Consider the following 19,495-nt stretch of genomic DNA (forward strand, 5'->3'; position numbering starts at 1 on the left):
GCTAGGTAGAGCAACCTGTGCTGGGGAATGCATGCCTTGATCATTCTAGATATTTTCATTTACTTTAACATTTAAGCATTTCTGACCTTCGGTAATGTTCTGTCAGTCAATAAAAGCCATTAACAGAACAAATGGGGTTCAGCAGCAGAAACACAGCTGACACAGCATAAGAATCAAAACAAAACAAAATAGGAGTGAAGCCAGCTGCACCTAATGCTGGTAAAAGCTGAAGAAAATGGAAGGTCTCTCCCCCCCCCCAAATTCAAAGAGGACATATAGGTAGGTGGCAAGGAAGCCATATTGGAAAGAGCCAACCAGACACCTAAATGTGGCTCGCCTGAAACAGGAAGTCTTGGGGGTTTAGCTAGGCCTTGCTCCACCTAAGCTTCCTGTTCCTGCCCCGAAGTTAACTTGGAGCTTCCTTTCTAAACAGGAAGCTAGATGGAGCTAGACCTTTCTCCCAGGCGAGCCACATTTAGGTGTCTGTAAGTTGTTGGTCTGTCAGGCTGAAATCTCAGAATGGAGATTTATGGGATTTGTAGTCTTCAAAATCTAAAAGTAAACTGCATTATGTCAGGTCGAGATACTACTCTATCTAGACCACTATGGTCTGGTTTGGACTCTGTAATTCTTCAGGGTCTGAGACTCTCTGATCATCTCTTGCTTAACCCTTTTAATTGTGTTGGAACAAAGCACAAGTGTATGGAGCAAATTATCTGAACTATTGGAGGAAGTGATAGGGAGATAGGGTGAGGTTCTCCCTCTCTTTTCTAAGTCTACATGCTAACTGGTACTCTTTGGCTTCCTTTCTTCGTGGCAACTTCCTGCTTCTTCCTCTTTTCAGCCAGAGAAAGCTAGGGTTTCACGCACTCCTCCAGAATTTCTGAGCAGCCCTACATATATGGAAAGCTACCTCTAAGATTTTCTGCATTTAAGTTTGAGGTCTTTTTCTTCTCTCTTCCACAACCCAAATGAGTTTTCTGAAACAATATGGATTTAGGGGGTTTTTGAAACTAAGTTTAGGCTTCTTTCTCCTACACTATCCAAATGAATCTCCTGGATCCGTAAGCAAGTCTAGTCTACACTGGGCAGGAAGTTACAAGTTCATGAACTACTGGAGCCAGGTTATGCGCATTTGATGCCCTCTTATGTAGAAGACCTCCTGGGAATAGAAAACCAGCATTTTGCTCACTGAGCTGATTCTCCATTTATAGGATATTTTTAGTGTAGAGGAATTTTGAATCCCCGTGTGTGTCCCCCCCCAGTCTAAAATGGTGCAGCTCGTTCTGCTGAATGTTTACACTCAGTTTTAGCTCCTCTGTTCATCAGCAAAGTACAATAGTACTAACTTTGCATAATAGTAAGATAGCGTTCAAAACCTGTTTTTCATGCATTAGATGCAGCTATAACCTGATTTTTTTAAAAAAAAATCACCTGAAGATTCTGCCTTACTTACTCAGCTGTCTCCGCTTAATGTCAGCAAATCTAATTGACAAATTCCCACTTTTCTGACTAATTTCCAAATCCATTTCATTTGCCTGTGTTGATGTTCTTGCTCTCTCTTTCCTCATCTCTCTCCCTTTTATTTTATTATTAATTATCTCTAGATTCCACCCCCCCTCCTCTTGGATCCACTGATAATGCTTTATTTAAACCAATTTGCCTGCTCTCTGGTGGCTCTAATTCTAGACAGTACATCTGTAAAGTTTTAAAACTGTGCATTAGATATCACATGCTGGATCAGCGAAGCGAGGAATCATTGACAATTCATTTCTGCCTTGGCTTTGACCTGAGATATTTGCAATATAAGCCCCTAGCATGCCTTTTAAGAACCTATAAATATTTTTTTTATCCTGCATTTAAATGTTGCTTTGGAATGAAAATACATATAAACAAAACTGTCTTTCAAGCTCCCCTCTGCCAGAAAAGATTGGAGAGATAGTTTCCATATTGCTCTGAGGTGTGTTGTTTCACTTTGCTTCGTTTCCAAAGCTGTTTCAGGACAGTGTGCATGGTGTATACCTTTGTGTCTGTGTTTGGTGTGAAAAGCAATCTGTTGAATGCTGCATTTAAACCAAAACTTTGAGAAGTGAATTGGACGGCAGTGGCTACGCCGGTTGAGTAATTTTGTAAATTACAATCCCCAAAAAGGGATTCATTGAGATTAATGTTAGCTGGGTAGATAGCTTGGTGAGTCAGAAAGAGCTGGACGTTTCGAGTTTGATTCTCTACTGTGAGGATCTTTACCTGGGAGTAAAGTCAGCCTGTGTAGCCTTGAGCAAGCTGCACAGTCCTAGGATGCCCCCAGAAGCAGGGAAGAGTACTGTAAACCACTTCTGATTATTTCCTACATGGAAAACACCGAAAAGGGTTGCCATAAGTCAGAAATGACTCTTCTTCATCTTTGTCTTCTTCTTCTTCATCATCTTCTTCTTCATCATCATCTTCTTCTTCTTCATCATCATCATCATCATCATCATCTTCTTCTTCTTCATCATCATCATCATCATTATCATCATCATCATCATCATCATCATCATCTTCTTCTTCTTCTTCTTCATCTTCTTCTTCTTCTTCTTCTTTTTCTTCTTCTTCTTCTGTTACTTTTAAAACATTATTTAAAGTAATTTGCCCAGTGCTCTTGTTTAGTGGAGAAATAACCATTTTAGCATAGATGAGTTAAACTTTGTGCGTCATTTCCAAGCTCTGTCTGGACGAGCTGTCAATGGGGTAACAAGGCCGAGGCTTCACCCACCAGGAGGACCCAGTGGGACCCTTCTTCTGCCTGTGAAGGTTCCAGTCTGACTGTCATAACGAACAGCCATTGACCAAAAACAGACCCACTCATTTTGCTGCCTGAAGCATATTGATTGTTCTTTCGCACTGAAAGTTTAAAATTGGGGGGGGGAAGGGGCTATTTTGTTAGTTTCATTCTATCACTGTACAAACTCCTTTAGGGAATATTGAACAGTAGCTTCCTATAAAGTGAGTGTAGCTGTTGGACCCTACTGTTGCTCATTCAAGGAGGGGGGAGCAAACATTTGCATGTTTCATGCATCCAGTACTTCCTTGATGAGAAGCAAGGTCCATTTTTCACTTCATTTACAGTTTCAACGTTTTCAGATTTCTTCCTGTTTCGAATTGCAAAACTTTGAAAAACATTTGAACAATGTGCTGAAATTCGCAACCACAGTTTTTGCACAGAGAAATCCCTTAGGTTCAAATAAACCATTCTAATGGACGAGGAAGCCGAACAGATGGGCTTCTCACCCCATTAGGGGGAAAAAATCTTAGAGAAGCTACAGTGGCATAAGACTAACGTTAGGAGTAAGATGGTGCGACAAGAGTATGCTTCTGAATTTTTTAAAAGTTTTTTTCAAAGGCTTTGTGGAAACAAGTCCAAAAAAGGAATTTTTATAGTTTTCCAGCTATCCAGTCACTGATGACAATAAGGTATATCTCTGTTATAATGTTGTGCATCCCTCCAGTCTATGAAGCATGCTACCTTTTGTATACTGTTCATTACAATGCCATCTCATGCCTCTTTCTCTGAAAGTGAGCCATATTGCTTTCAAGGGGGCTTCCCTTTTGCCCGTATGCACACGCTTCCAACCTGCTGGACATACAAAATTCCCAGAGGGACTTAGCGCTATAAAGTAAAGGAACCCAGGTCCCCAAGTGGCTGAACCGTTTGGGTTTTCCCTTCAAACGGCATTTCTCTACTGAAATACTTTCTGTCTCCTCCTTTCTCTCTGTGATTTCCAGCCCCCCTCCATCTGTGTTCCCAGAAGATTCTTCTCCTCCTTTTGAGTTCTGAATTTTATCAGCAATTCTTATGCTAACAGGGGTCAGGAGATGAGAAGTTTCTCACGTTATACGCGAAGCTCCTCATGCATAATGGCCCATATCACCTCCATTGTCTGCCCCCCCCCAAACATAAGCAGCTAGACATAAGGGCCAGAGGAGATGTTTAAAAGCCCTGAATGCACCCGAAGGGTTCAGGAAAAAGTCCAGCGGGGAAACAAATGCAAGGTGCAGCAGATGGTAACTCGGGGAAGAAAGGGGTGACGGGCTGAGCAGATTAAACTGTTGAGCGGCTAGAGAATGAAATGCATTATCTACTTTAAAAGTACCTTGAAGTCTTCAGAGAAGGATTAAAAAGTCGCAAAAGACGATCACTGTAGCCAAAATGAGCTACAGAATCTTATTCCCCTGAGATTTCTGTTTCTCCCCCTCTCCCCTGCTAATAATTAAGTAGATCACATTGGACTTTTAATGGAACTGTGATGAGAACAGGTGCCTGTGTAAGACAATGCGTTGCAAGATTACTTATTGTGCCACAAAAATTTGCCTGTTTAAAGTAGGATTGATGCAGACAGAAGTACCTGCTGGAATTTGTCGGCGTTGAAAAACGCTTTCTTCAACCGATTTTTCAACCGTATGTGGAAATTGCAAAAGTATTTGTCTAGACATGACCCTCTCTCTGTCTCTGTCTCTCTCTTGGTTCCAAATGGCTTTGGTTGTTTTCGGTGAGGTCCTCCTGCAACCAGGTCCCACGGGCTCCGCCTTTATCAGCACTTGATCCTTGATTGCTTAGGACTGCCCATATGTCCAAATCGCAAGAAACGGAATGAACTCCTAGATAGCGCAGGGGTTTAGATCTCTGGCTGTGGAGTTAGAGGTTAGGAGTTGGATTCCACGCTGTGCCTCCTTGACCAGGGCTGGACTTGTTGATCTAAAGGGTCCCTTCCAGCTTCTGCAGTTCTAAGATTATTATAATAAAATGTTATGAAGTTTTCAACTGCCTCTCTGTTCTCTGTCATCACTGTTGAAATCCTATGTAAATTGTGTTGCCTCCCTTTGCTTTCTTGGAAATCTTCCTCTCTCCTTAATGTTCCAGATGTGGTGGACATAGCTTGTTCTAGAGGCACCCATTAAGGGGAGACCGTCCAGCATCAAACAATCATGTGCATCTACACTGGCTTTTGCGGACCCGCTTTCTGATGCAAGGGTCGTACTCTAGAGGGGCAATATTATGAGATTTCGGGTACATCCAGTCCTATTCAGAATCTGGCTGTCAGAGGACCTCAGGTTCCTGTTGCTTTCCCCAAGAAAAGAGTTAAGATTTCATTATAGAAATACTTCCCACCAGTATTCATAACATGCAAACCCCAGGGATGGTATTAATATTCTGTAAGGAAGCAGAGCAAATGTATTGACAGTTTTAGCTCAGCAAATGTAGCTATCTTATAGAGACCATCCCATTCACAACTTTCAACTAGTCTCCGTTTTAAAGAAAAATTGCCCAAATATTCACTTTCTGGACCAAAGAATCCACACAAACAGAGTTATCATTTGGATTGTGGGTTTCTCCAAAATTTGCAAGGCAATTCTTAACCAAAACAAAACAAAAAGTGTGTAAAAATGTTTGTATTTTGTGGGAGAATCATACAAAGATGGCAAATAGTATTCCCAGACAACTCAGGAGTGTGGAACGTGCGACTCAAAAGCTGTTTTGAGGTACTCTGGCCTTACTCAGCTCTTAAATTGCCTTCTTTAGAAACAGAAGTAGCTGGAACATTATTTCCGGTTGCTAAAAAGTGTTATTTCAGACCTAAAATAAGTTGGAGGCCATGAACTTTTATATGGCAGTTGGGGGGTACTGCCTGCTATTGTTGCAGCAAGGGGCCTAACTAAGTCTCCTGATTTAGAAGATGTTTAGATAGTGGACAGTAAGCCAGTGCAAGATTTCTCATGGAAGACCCACACTTGCTCATCAGTTGTAGCACTAGCAAAAAACGTAGGGCAAAAGATTGCATTTTTCAGAAAGAAAAGCTTTGACTTACGGTGTCATAAAAAAGGGTTGTTTTGTATGATTAACCCCATGTTCTGCACAAAATACAAGCAGTTTGGCACAAATCTCAAGTTTTCTTGTACAAAATATGCTTGTGCGAATTTTTTTTAAGAAAATGACCCAGAATACAAAAAATGCAAAAAACAAACACTGATATTCATGCCCTGTAGGGAGAAACAAATTTTTGTTGTTGTTGTTGTCACCAGTGAGAATAAAATCAACAAAGATTTCCATTCCAAACTGACTGAGCCTCTTTCCAGTCATTGATTCTGTGTCTTGCTCTTGTGTTCTTCAAATGAAACGACAATTTGTTTTCCCATTCCTACCCCTAAGATGCCAATCCTTGGGAGAAATTCGGGAATGTGCATATACACCAACTCGTAAGAGAAGGGATGATATGCCAGAGAATTTTGCAGGTACCGCAGACCACCAGGTGGGCAAACAAGTGAGTTGTAGATCAAATCAAGCCTGAACTCCCTTCCGGAAGCAAAAAAATTAAGAAACTAGGGCTCTTTTACTTTTGGGACACTATGAGAAGACAAGACTTCTTCTGGAAAGACAATAACGCTAGGAAAAATTGAAAGCAGCAGGAAAAGAGGAAGAACAGGCACAATGTGGATTGACTCCATAAAGGAAGTCAGTATCTTGGCTAATAATGATGGACATTTTAGAGGTTGCTGATTTGAAGAATCACCATAAATCAGAGGAGATTTAATGACACATAACAACAACATATGTGAGTGCAAATATGTGTCATCTCCCACCCAACCTCAGTTACCTGTTTCTGGGTGCTCTGTGAAATGCAACACTATTGAGATGCTTTTTGGCTAATGATGTGATTCCTCCTCCTGGTTTTATCCCAGAGCATCCTGCCCTCTCAGCTATTGCTCAAACTGCTGCATGTCCCCAACTACCTGTGTCTTTGGGGTGTGTGTGTATGTGTCTGACAAATCCAAGGAGAAAGAAATGCCATATTCTAAGTCTGCAGACCTTATGCAAATAGGGCAGATTTTTCATAACTTATAGGCCTTCCTCCTGGGAACCACATATTGTATGAGGAATCTTAATCTGCTCCTCCTTCTCATTTTGGGTATTTTGCCCTGTAGAACATTGCTTGCACTTGAGGAAGCCCTTCTTTGCAATAATCGGGGGCCGGAAACATTTTTGTTGTCGTCGTTAAGGGAGAAAGCCAAGCCCCTTTTTACATGTTGTGTTTTTGCAAAATGCCAGCCTATACAAGGTGGTGGGTTTGCGATTCCCCCCCCCTTCCACATACAGAAAATCTGGACATAGATGAGTTGGAGATTAAGGCGGAGCTGATGCTGCTCCAAATAACGCCCCCTCCCCTCCACCAAGTCTCCTTCACCCCCTTTCCCAACAATTAATGGGCTGATATCTCCCGTTATCTCTTTTCTAGTCACGTTTTGCCATTGGAGCTACTCAGCGAATTAATAGGTACCGAAATGCAAAGCTCTGTTCTTATTACACGCTATCGATCTGATTGCAGTGTCATTAATTGAAAGACTGGGATAGGTGATGGATGGTGCAGATCTGAGTTTCTGCGTTCTCGTCCTGGTGAAGCCCTGCAGGAGGAAAGCGGCATGAAACAGATTGAAACACCCCCCCTTCCCTTTTTTTTTTGGGTCTCCAACATAAATTATTTGTTCATTGTCAGACCTTGTAGCTGCCTTCAAAAAACAGGGAGATTTAACCATGTGAGATCTTAAATAACTGTCTGTCTAAAATATTCTGTGCATTTAATATATATATAAATACAAATATATGTACGGGGTTGGGACATTGATATCAGCTAGCTGAAACACACAAATAAGCTTATTTCTAAATGTCAACACTTTTAAAAAAGCAAAACAAAGCTTGTTCTATGCGCTGATTTTCTTTCTTTTTCTATCTCACTTGACTTAGTCGGCTTCAGTGGAAGCTGAGATAAAAATTGGTTGCTCTGATCAAGAAATATTTGTTATCATTTTAAAAATACCTAGATTCTCTCCCTCCCTCCCTCCTTCCTCTCTCTGACCCACCCACCACATGAATGTGGCAAGGCTATTTAATAGTACCATCCTCCCATAATTTTTCTTTGCCATTTCTATAACGATGTCCCTAGCAAATCCACGTATATAGGTTTGCTTTTGCTTTTAACATAAGGAAAGCAAGTGCCTCCAGAAGCATCTTTTCTAAAGCATGGTTCTTATTTCCTTTTAATTGTTGCAGTTTGCTTTAAGAATCTCCTTATAGATTGTGTATTTGAGGACAGGATATAACTTTAAAAAAATTGTCATTCATGATCATTGGGGTTTGCATTCAAATGGAATCTCATTTCTCAAATATGTTCAATGTTTCCCACCTGATGCCCAAAATAAAAGGTGATGATAGAGAATTCTAAGGCCAAGTTTGTTCTGGCTTTGTTGTCATTTGAAATGACAACAAAGCAGGGTAGTTAGAGCGCATTGAGCGGCATCTTGTGACTGGAACAGGGAGCTCCGTGATTCCGACCGGGATTTGTTCCTCCATTGGGGTGAATCTGTATTGTGGCATGGATGTTAACTGTCCCACAATGCTTCAGATGCAAAACTAGCATCCGGCTGTGTTGTGGGGGAGAATAATTTGAATAAACAACATCCCCAAATGGCAAGTAACCTGTCGGGGGGGGGTGTTACTCCCAGGATATTGTGTAATAAGATTACAGTCTAAAATAGTAAAACATATTATTCACATTGTCAAGATTAGGTTGTGATCTGCCATAGCCTATTTTGCTTTGAAACCTAAAAATAGAAGAGGAGTGTTGTGGAGTTTGTTTGATTGGAGTCTAAAATGTGCACAAATAAGATTGGTGGTCAAAGGGAGAGAAAAATAGTTATAAGCCTAAGCTCTTTGATGTGTATTTTTGTTCCAGTCCAGATAACTCTAACATACCTGTTTTAGAGATGCATGTACGGCAGGGCTGTTTCCACATACTTTCCACCTTAAAAAGCTGTGTCTTAAGGGCTGGTTTTTAAACCTTCCCATTGGAATGAGAAAGAGTTTCCTTCTTGAAAGCCCAGTTTCTTATAGGCTTCCGTCCAACTTTAAATATCGAATTGATTTTTTTTTGAGACAAAGGGTCAAATGGGGAACAATGGCCACCTTTTAAATCCACCCTTCTTTTGCAAGACACGGGCATGGCTTTCAAAGAAGACTCTTGAAAAGCCCAAGGTTTCAGCCTTGCATCAGAGCAACTTCTGTCTATGACGAGAAAGATGGTTGGGTTTTGCCACTGGGTTCTGCCTCTCCCTCTTCCTTCAGGGGCAAACTCACCTCCTCCTGCATGGATATTTTAACATGTCTTTGTTTAGCAAAGGGCTAGAGGGTTTTGTGGTTTCGGCAGTGTTTTGTTGGCGGTGCTGTTAGGTGGCAGAAGGTTTTTGGCATGATGGGGTTGGTCGCCAAGCACACGTGTGTGTGTGTGTGTGTGTGTGTGTGTGTCTATGCACCAATTTATTTATTTTTTTTGCCCAGAAGGATAGAAAGCTCTGCCCCTCGTGCATGGTCTTTCTCTCCTCCCTCTGCATTTTGACATAGATGTAAAAAAAATTATGAGCAGGGAAAAAACCAAACAATAACAATGCAAAATGGAATGCTTTCTACATTGTCAGAAATTTGTAGATGCAAATTTGAACCAGTATGGCTGCGCAAATCCTAGAAATACTTATTGGGGAGAAAGTGTGATTGGATGCAAAAGATGTTCTTCTAAGCAGACCTGAGTATAATTTTAGCCCTGTTAGATTATAGCGGTTGGGTCCTTTCACATAGAGAAACTTAACTGTTTCTTTCTTTCTTTCTTTCTTTCTTTCTTTCTTTCTTTCTTTCTTTCTTTCTTTCTTTCTTTCTTTCTTTCTTTCTTTCTTTCTTTCTTTCTTTCTTTCTTTCTTTCTGACAAAGAGCCTCCTTCTCACATCACCCTCAGACAATTTCCTTACAGTCTCCCCTCTGCTCGGAGACCCAAGATGACATTCACCAGCCTTCCTGTATTTTGTTAATGCCATTTTACAGTTTGCCGTAATTTCTCGGGATTGTAAAACCTCTGAGACGAGGAGAGAATGGAGTAGGTATCGGGGTGACGGGAGGCGAGAGGAAAAGCTTCCGTTTATTTTCACTGCTCAGCCGTTCAGTGGATGAGCTGGAAAGACGCCAACGTAAGCCCTTATGCTATCATAAAGCACACTGTCTATACGTTACATCTATCCCTAAAGCTGGCATTTGGTAGGAATAAAATCATTTGTCTCCAAATTTCACAAAACATTTGAATGCATCTGGGGGAAAAAAGCTCTCAATGCTGGGCATGAATGCTCCTTGGATAGAAAATCAGAAGTGAGATGTGGCATGCACAAAAAAATAAGGCGAGCTAATGTTTGTCTCCCCCATCACTTAACTGCTTCAGTTTTAGTCTCAAGATTTTTGCCTTTTTTTGCCGTTTCACCATGAGAGGACCAAGATTCTGGTTGAGTTTTGCGTTTGGAGGCTGTTGGTGTTAGGCTTGTGTTTGTGCTCTGAGAATGCACACATACAGACTCACATGTATGTGTTTGCATGTGTTTTCATTTAAGGGTACCTATTCAAGCTAAAGTACATCAAAAAAATAAAACAGACAACATTACTCAAAGCGAATGTGGAGAAGTTCTCTCCACACCTCCTTAAAGTAATGTTAATGCAACTAATGCCTTTCAATGAAAGAAAACATGATTTTTTTGCTATTAAAAAGTAGTAAACTCATGGAATAAATTCTCCCCTCTATGGCACAGCCACCCCCTTGTCTTCAGTCCTGTTTTCAGATTATTATATTTCACTTCTTCCTTCTCCCTTTCAACAATATATGTTTAGTAAATTATGAAAACTTCTGTGCCTTCGGAATCTATGTTACCCTCCCTTGGGGGAGGAAGAAAAAGCTTTTAAAAATAAGAGTGGATCACCTTCTAAGGCTTGAGAAAGTTATTTCCAGTTTACCCCAAAAAAGTGAGATTATAATATAATATAATATAATATAATATAATATAATATAATATAATATAATATAATATAATATAATATAATATAATATAATATAATATAAAGAAGAACATCGCTGCTGCTGGGAGTCAGATATGAAATTGAATGAAAATGCTATTATTTGTACTGAAAAAAAGAGACAGAGCAGAGAACAGAAAAGGTAGAAAGGAAGCATTATTTATTGGAAGCCAAGTTACTGTACGTGACCCAGGTGTTACAGCTTATTTGCATATTTCCCACCTTTGGTACACCCCAGCGCATGGGGATCTCATGCAATTGCTGACTAATTGATAGTTGAAGAAACTGCTATAGGGCTACCCTTTGCTTACAAATGCATGCAGATGTGTTATCTTGAATCAAACATTTAAGGGACATACACACTCTCACTTACTTACATGGACAGAAAGTCTTCATACTAATAGAGGTGTGTGATGCAGATAGAAGGACATAAAACAGGAGAGAGAGGGAGACACACACACACACACATGCACGCACGCATACACACTTCCACACACAGATGGCATCCAGAGTGTATCTACCCCTAGAAAGAGTTCTAAAATTGCATTCTGAAGTGCCGAAGTCTTCCGGATTGTCCACCTGTTCCGAATATCCGCGCGACCTCCTCTCGGCGGGACGGCTCCATCCAGATTGTCCGAAAAAGGAGAGCGGAAAAGGTGAGAACTCTGCCATCTTAGCTCTGAATTCGTCTGATTTCCTCCCACTCCCCCCTTCCTTTCCACCCGGGGTCTCCTCGTATTCCTTGAGCCATTGTGCTTTCTTACGATGGCAGTTTGGTTTGCCGTTGAATGGAAGTGTCACAGCAGGAGGAAGGGGGAAAAAGGGGTGGGTGGGGGTGGGGGGCCGCATTGTCAATGCCACGGTTGCTCAGCCTTTCTCTTTGCCGCTTTCCTGAACCTCTTTCCCTGTCTGTGGCCCCTGTTAAGGGGTGGCGGTGGAGTATCTCTGAGCAAGTTAGTTCTTTCTCTTCCCCCCCTCCACCTTCCTTCCCATTTTCTGCCCTCTTCTGATCAACGGCTCTGCCACCCATTCTGCAAAATTAGGAATTATAACAACGGGATGGGTGGCAGTGGGCGCTTCGTACCTTTGCTGGTTTCATAGCTTGCTTCCCATATGTCAAATAACGTGGTTTCTGGAGAGACTTTTTGTGTCGGTGGTTTTGGAGAGAGAGGATGTGTCTTGCTTGTTGTTTTTTTTTTGGGGGGGGGGAAATGATCCCAAAGAACTAAAAATTTAAAAAAAAATGCAGCTTTCACTGTTCAGTGGTGAGGTTAACCACACACACATACACACAGAGAGAGATCTGTACTGTTTTAGGTCTGGTGCTCTCAAGTTTGGAGTGTCAGAAAAGGCAAAACAGGAGATATTGCTTTTATTGTCCATCCTTATGCCTGTATTTTTCACCTGATTATCATGCAGCGGTGATATGTAAAGAAGCCGAAGCCGAAGGTAACTTCCACTTTGCTTGAACAATAGCTAGATGCAAAGATTAGTCTGTGCGTGTTTTTCAGGCAGTTAGATTTTATACTGACAAATTACTAGAATTCGGTTGCACAAAAATCCGGGATTTGTTGGGACATCTGCGAATAAAACCCATCTCATTTTGGGCTTCCTTCTGCCTGCGAAGAACATGCCAGATTCTTCCATTATTTCTTATAGGGGACTCCCTGTCATCTACACTTTGCTCACAAACAGGCCAGTGTCCACAATTTTACAGGGCTTCTAACTCTGGGCCTTATAGCTTTCTACATAACAGCACTCAGGTATTCTCAATGTTCTTTCTAAAATCATAGCTACTATAAATGTTTGGGAGTTTCCAATATACAGACCCAGTAGTTTTGATTGTTATTGTCGTAATTGTCCTCCTCTTCATTATTTAAAATCTAAGGAAAGTCTGAAGAATAGGAGACGGGACAGACTGTCTTTACACTTTTTTAAAATACTTCAAGAAAAAAAACACAACAGCATTGTTCCAGTCTCCTCTCACTTGGAGGCATGCGCTTAAGATTAAAAATACACCCTTTGTCAGCCCCTATTTTTAGAAGTCTCTCTGGTTACGTGAACACTGACAAAAGTATTTTGATCTCTATAATTATCCGGTGGAACGTTTCGAATCATTCTGAGTATTTACTCCTCGAGCTTTTGAGTGTCTAAAGTGGTGAGGAGTGTCTAACCATGGATTTAAACAATTTTATTGGCCTAGTGTATTCCTTGAAATAAATGTGGTATAAAGGATATGGCTAAGGGGTGTACCCCTCCCCTAGGAAAGAAACACACCCTTGCCTTCAGGAGTGGCATCGTTATATGTTACGAAAGTTTCGCACAAATCTTTGGAAAGAATGCTTAGATTATTTTCCAAATAAGCATTTGAGATGTTTATGGAAGAAAGCTGGTTTGCTCACATCTTGTGTCATCATCAGCTCCCAAAATTACAGATTTGTTGATCCAGGAACTGTGCAGATTGCATGAAGTAATATGGCATTGTAAATACCTCATAGCAGTTGTTTGCAGTGTTAAGCTGCCGGAAAAAGTATTCCTTGTTTTTCTCCCCTCTTTTTTTTTAATAAATTGTTGGCTGGCGGTGGGGTCTATGTCTGGCCTTCTCTGGAGGGAAGATGAAATAGATTCAAAGTCAGACTGTGATTTCAGTAGACCGGTTCCTTTGCTGACCTCCATTATTCTATTCATCATCTCAGCCCTTCTGGTCCTTGCTGAGAGATGATAAAACTGAATGCTTCCTCTTCTTCTTTTTTTAAAAATTTTATTCCAACCAACGGCTTGCATGCTTGCTCAACTGAGCAAAGCTAGATTTTAATAAAATAAATAAATTAAATTAAATTGGCTGAGGTGACCAGGGTGTAGGCAAACCCCTGGCTGGTGTTCCTCAAGTAAAAAAACAGATATATTGCAGGGAGTAGGATTCTGCTGTACAGAAAAAGGCTACACAGAGTGATTACGATCTTCACGTAAATAGGATTATTGCAGGAATTTCTGTTTCAACGCCATCACTTTCATGACCAAGGAAAGTTCTTTTTTACATTTATTTATTGGATTTTAGTGTTTTGGTTCTTGCCACTGGGAACTGTGGCTGAAATATTTCTCTTCTGCCCACATCGTTGGGAGCATGTGGTTCAGCCACTTTGGTTGACCTAAGTGTGAAGCCCTGGTTTGTGTAGAGTTGTTCCACTTGTGCAGAGGAAGAGGAAGTTTGGGATGCCTCATGTTGACTAGAAACTTGGCCAGTATCGGGACACATTTGAATTTGTCCTATGAATTAATAAGCGGAATTTATATTTCCAGAATATTGCCCTTATCTTCTGAAGGGCGAGATTGAAACTTTGAGTGCTGCTTTGGTACAAAAAGGGGTGCAGGATTTAATAAGAGACACAATGACATTATGGATGGGGCCACCGCCTTAGTAAATGCAAAGATTGTGTTAATACAAGTGGCTTAAGAGGCAAGAGAAATTGGAGACAGCCCTAACATAAGGCTGACTAGGGTAACAGATAAAAAGGTATCATTCAAGGGATAGCAAATGTATCAATAATTTAATTTATTATTATCATTAAAAAAAAGCAGGGCAGGAAGAAGCTACTCGGACACATCAGAATGTTTTGTTAAATGAATTTGTTTATCAAAGTTTGACTTTTGCCATCAGATAGACCCATGGTGGCTTGCAGTACTAAGACACAGAAATTCAAAATCGCGGACGGCCAGAATAGAGAATGTGGCTAAAGAAGAAAGGACTGATTATCAGAATAAGAACTTCCCTCAGTCTGCATCTGGCATGTTAGCCTGACTTTGTTTTGCAGTTGGTCATTTGGTAGATAACACAGCTGTGTTTGCCAGTCTGATATCTCAGGCATGTAGCAGTGAAAGATTTATGTGCCTGGAGGGATAAAGCTGTAAGTGGAGGAAATAAGCCTTTGTTTTCACCTGTGGTCAGACCTGTAGTTACCCACAACTAGTCACTTTTGGGGGTAAAAAGGATGTAACAAGTCTTTCAAAAGTAAGACAAGCAGTAACAGAATTCCTTTATTGGTGCAACATGTAATATTACATTTATTTATTTCTAGTTACTTTTGGTTTCCTGGGTTACTTTTTGAAAACATTCCTAATGCATTTGGACATGATTTTCCCCTCCCCCCCCCATTTGATGGTATTCTCTAACTAATCCTGAATTTCATTTTCAAATCAAAGTAACAGAAAGGAATTAAAAATCAGCCAGCGGCATAACGTGTAATATAACAAGTTAAATTTTTGTAATAAGTAATGATAGCAGATCACTTTTTGATTCCATCATGTCTAATGAGAACAAATTGTGGTGGTGTTGGTTTTTGTTAATTTCCTAAACTCTGCAAACTTAGTAAACACTTTAAGAGTAGTATAGGTAAAGATAAAGGTTCCCCTTGACATTTAGTCCAGTCGTGTCCAACTCTAGGGGGCGGTGCTCATTCCCGTCTCCAAGCCATAGAGCCAGCATTTGTCCGAAGACAGTTTTCATGGTCATGTGGCCACCGTGACTAGACGTGGAATGCTGCTACCTTCCCATCATGGTGGTACTTATTTATCTACTCGCATTTACATGCTTTCAAACTGCTAGGTTGGCAGGAGCTGGGACAAGCGAGGGGAGCTCCCTCCATTGCGTGGATTCGATCTTCCGATTGCCGGTCTTCTGACCTTGCACAGAGGCTTCTGCGGTTTAACCCGCAGTGCCACCATGTCCCTAAGAGTAGTATAGCACCAGGTAAAAAGATCTAAATGGAGTTTCATACTTGGGGTTCAAGCCTAGGAGAATTTTTCCTCCTCAGCATTCTGAATTCCGAAGGAGAGGCCATCTAGAAGGACTTTTGAGGAACCTCTGAAGAATTGGTGGGTCGATCTTTGTGAAGGAATGTCAAAGAGTAGCTTGAATAGCATGAATATTATTCTCAGGAGGTCAACTATCCTGTACCTAGGCAACCCTAAGCTCCTATCAGAGTTTCTCCACCAGTTAGGAAGAAGAACAGAGCAGCTGATAGTCTTGTCTATCCATGGTTTCCATTGATGAAGGAGTTCAGAAAGTATGCTTGGCTGAACATGAGTAGAGGAATTTTTCATGCTTTTCCTTGGTAAGACAGGGAGGTCAGAGGGGCAATGAGTGGAGGGGTGGGGCACGCATCCTCCTCATTTACAGAAATTAATATCTGAATATAGTCATGCCTTGCGCTGTAGCTGCTGAAGGCTTGGGATCCGGGTGACCCCTGTTCCTTCTTGTACAAAGCAGTGTCCTCTTCCTGAAGGTCTAGCAGAGTACAGCCTTTCGGGCAGAAGAGAACTTTAAATCCTCTCCTTCTGTGAAGGGACAGTCCTCTGTTTAAAGTCATCTTGTATCTCAACAGTGACCCGAGACTATTCCAATTCTGGTTTGAAGGGAGAAAACTTTCCATGAACTTTAACACCAGGAAAGTAAGTTGAGCAGTGGGGGCACAAACTGGGTTGCCATTCAATCTTAGATGTCCTTTACACCCCCCCCCCCAATAGATTCTTAGTCATAAGCAGGAGTGTATATTCCAAATTGCCTCATGGAGAAGACCTAATAAATTTGTATTTAATGCTCCTGAATTTGTATGGTTGCTTCAAAACCCCCAAATAATCTTTCTGGATCAAGTCTGTCCTTCCACACCCAACGTTATCTGCAAATATCAGAACTAGAGATGGCCATGAACCCCTGGTTCAGGATTTGTGCTGGTTTGGTGAATGGCCAAATGGGTGTTCCGTGGTTCAGTGACCTGCCTCCTCCAGCAGCTGCCCACTCAGAAGCAGCAATCTGCCCAAGCTCCTCTGGGTGTGATCTCTAAGTAGAGGCATCCCACAGGGGGCAGAGTACCGAACCATGGGACACCTGCTCAGCCGTCTGCCAAACTGGCGGTTTGTGCCCATCTCTAACCAGAACGCTCAAGAATTGCTTCTTGGTCCTCCAGGAACTGACCAGTGATCCATTAATGAACCTCCATGTACACCCTGTCCCCCCCGATGCCTCTAGACATGTCTCCTGGGCAGAATATATTGAGCCTCCAGGATGCAGACAAATAATGCTTTCCCAATGTGTGGAATTTGGGTTTTCCCCAAACCAAACTCCTGGTGTACAAGTCAAACACATACTTCTGTTTCCAGTAGAGTTCCAGCTTGTTCCAAAGAAGGTAAGGGGAGCCACCCTCATGCAGTTCCATAGTATATGTGCGTCTTCTTAATGCAGGATATTAAGACAAGAACCGGGGGTAGGGGTGGAACACGGGACCAACATACACAGGAGACTTGTATTCCTAATTTCTGCAGAGGTATGTGTGTTCCCAAGGTCCAGGCTCAGCCGGGAGTTTCAGTGTCAGCTGCTCTTTCTTTTCGATGCCTTTCTTTATAAGAGTCAATTTAAAAACCAAACATTCGTAAGATGATCTTGTGGGCCATCTGGTTCTTGCTTGTTTGGAAAGCGACATTCATCCGGGTGGAAGGCTTGAGAACATCGGCTACAGACCTTCATTGTGACCATGTTTAAAATAAACTTAGCGTGCAGTGTTGGTTTTCCATAATACCTGGTGTTGTCTGTACTTTGTTAGTCAGTCTGTGATTAGCTGTAGCAGAGGGAAGGAAGGCAAGGTTAATTTTCAGGCTGGTCCTACCATTAGAGCAGAGTTTGGAAAGTTAATGAGTCTCAGTTCCTTTTGGGCGAGAGGTCTAAAAAGAGATGTTAGCTCTTATCAAGAAACTTGACACTGAGATTGTTATGAAAAGCATGCGCCTGATAATTGTTGGGACAAAAAAAAAAGTCCAAATTATTGCAAAATGCTTTTCTGCCTGTGGTACCTAGTTGGTTACTGTTAGGGATAAAGTAACAGCAGTCACAAAACTGAGTGTTGGTTCTGTCCGACAACTCATATTTTTTTCTTACAGAAATTACAGGTTCCATAAGGACCACTTTTATGTACACTGCTACCCTGTTTCCCCGAAAATAAGACCTAACCTGAAAATAATCCCTAGTAGGATTTTTCAGGATGCTTGTAATATAAGCTCTACCCTAAAAATAAGCCCTAGCTAAGTGAAACCCTGCCCTCCACCATTGTGCAGCAACCAGAAGAAGATGACATGATGGTATTTGAATAAATGTAGATTTTTTTTTTAAAAAAAAATTAAAACATCCCCTGAAAATATGCCCTAAAGTGTGTTTTTTTGGAGCAAAAATTAATATAAGACCCTGCCTTATTTTCGGGGAAACACAGTATTTATGGGATGCTTTTGAATCATCCATCACATTTATTACTCCAGTTACAATATTCCTATAAAGTAGGTTGATATCTGCTACTATTATGGGCTGTTGAGTCACTTCCAAAGTGCCCCAGTAGGTGGTTTTTTTTTTTTTAGGCAGTGATTTTCCACTGCTGCCCTCTACTGAACTTCCATGGTTACGCAGGGAAATGGACCCCAGTCTCTTGAGTCCTTGTCTGGCAATCTGTTCTCCACACTGCACTGTTTCTCAGATGGTATTCTTTCCTCAGCCTGCAAATGTAGAGATAAATCTGAGGAGAAAAGGCCTTGCCTACCCCCTGGTCACGCTGGGGTTGGTCTTCAGGAGCTACTCCTGGACTTTGTTTGCAAGTTTGATTTCTCAGACCCAAGGATTTGCCTGAATATTGTGATTGGAATGCCAATGTGATTTCTACTCTAACAACGGGTTATCTCTGATGTCATCATTTGGCTCTCGGTTTCATCTCTGTGATCCTCTGTCTGAAATTAGGGAATAATAAATCTGATCTACCCGGAAGGGCTGTTGTAGTTAATTTTTTACCTAGTACACCTGGAACTATGTCCATGTTTAATATTATGGATTGTATTACAATTCCTGAATAATTAACAATCTTAGATCGCACAACATAGCACTTGTTCTCTATTGATTTTGGCCTTGATTTAGGGATGGGAATATGCCCGATTACAAACCCCGATCTTTGCATATATTCGGTCAAAGGTAGATGAAAGAAAAAAAAAGGGACTAGTTTCCTCCATTTAGATATGTCTCATGCTTTAGATTGCAGCACATTACAGGCCTGGTGGAATGGTGCTTCAATATTATGGCACAGAAATGGAAAAACACAAAACACCCTGTGAACGTATTATAGTCTAATGGGATAAGTGTGCAAAAATGAGGGAAACAGCAGGCTCTAATGGATGCTTAGTCTCTCCAGTAATATGTACAGGTAAGCTCACACATAAACCGTTATATGGGGTGGAGGGGAGACAGGGAAAAGGCGGGGTTAATCATCAATGCCAGAGCTTGGGAACCAAGGTATAATTACAAAAGATCTTTTTGTACCAGGATGGGCAGTAATGTACCTAAGAAGCTCTGTGAACTTCAAAGAGAAATGGTATGCTTTGATTCCACCCCCTTACTCTCTTTGAGGTCAATTTTCTACCTCCTCCTCCTCGCCTTTCTCCTGATTTCTGCAACACGTGGTTTGGCTCACTGGCTTGAGTCACCTGACATGTTCTGCTTGATCCAAACCTCTTTGCCGTCTACTGGGGATCTCCAGGCTTCAGGAGGCAGCTGGATGA

General features: G+C 41.4%; 1 long non-coding RNA gene across 2 annotated transcripts in view; it reads left to right on the forward strand.

Moving 5' to 3' along the window:
- LOC140701904 (uncharacterized) overlaps positions 1-19,495 on the forward strand; it is an 85,314-nt gene that overhangs the window by 10,917 nt on the left and 54,902 nt on the right. The window contains exon 1 of one of the 2 annotated variants that reach the window (XR_013538226.1): positions 11,041-11,568. The exons of the other annotated variant lie outside the window; for it this stretch is intronic. This is a non-coding gene — a long non-coding RNA (uncharacterized LOC140701904). Of the gene's footprint in view, positions 1-11,040; positions 11,569-19,495 lie in introns of those variants that run through there. 2 annotated transcript variants of the gene reach the window in all.

The sequence above is a fragment of the Pogona vitticeps genome, chromosome 8 (assembly GCF_051106095.1).
Source record: "Pogona vitticeps strain Pit_001003342236 chromosome 8, PviZW2.1, whole genome shotgun sequence".
Taxonomy (NCBI): Eukaryota; Metazoa; Chordata; class Lepidosauria; order Squamata; family Agamidae; genus Pogona; species Pogona vitticeps.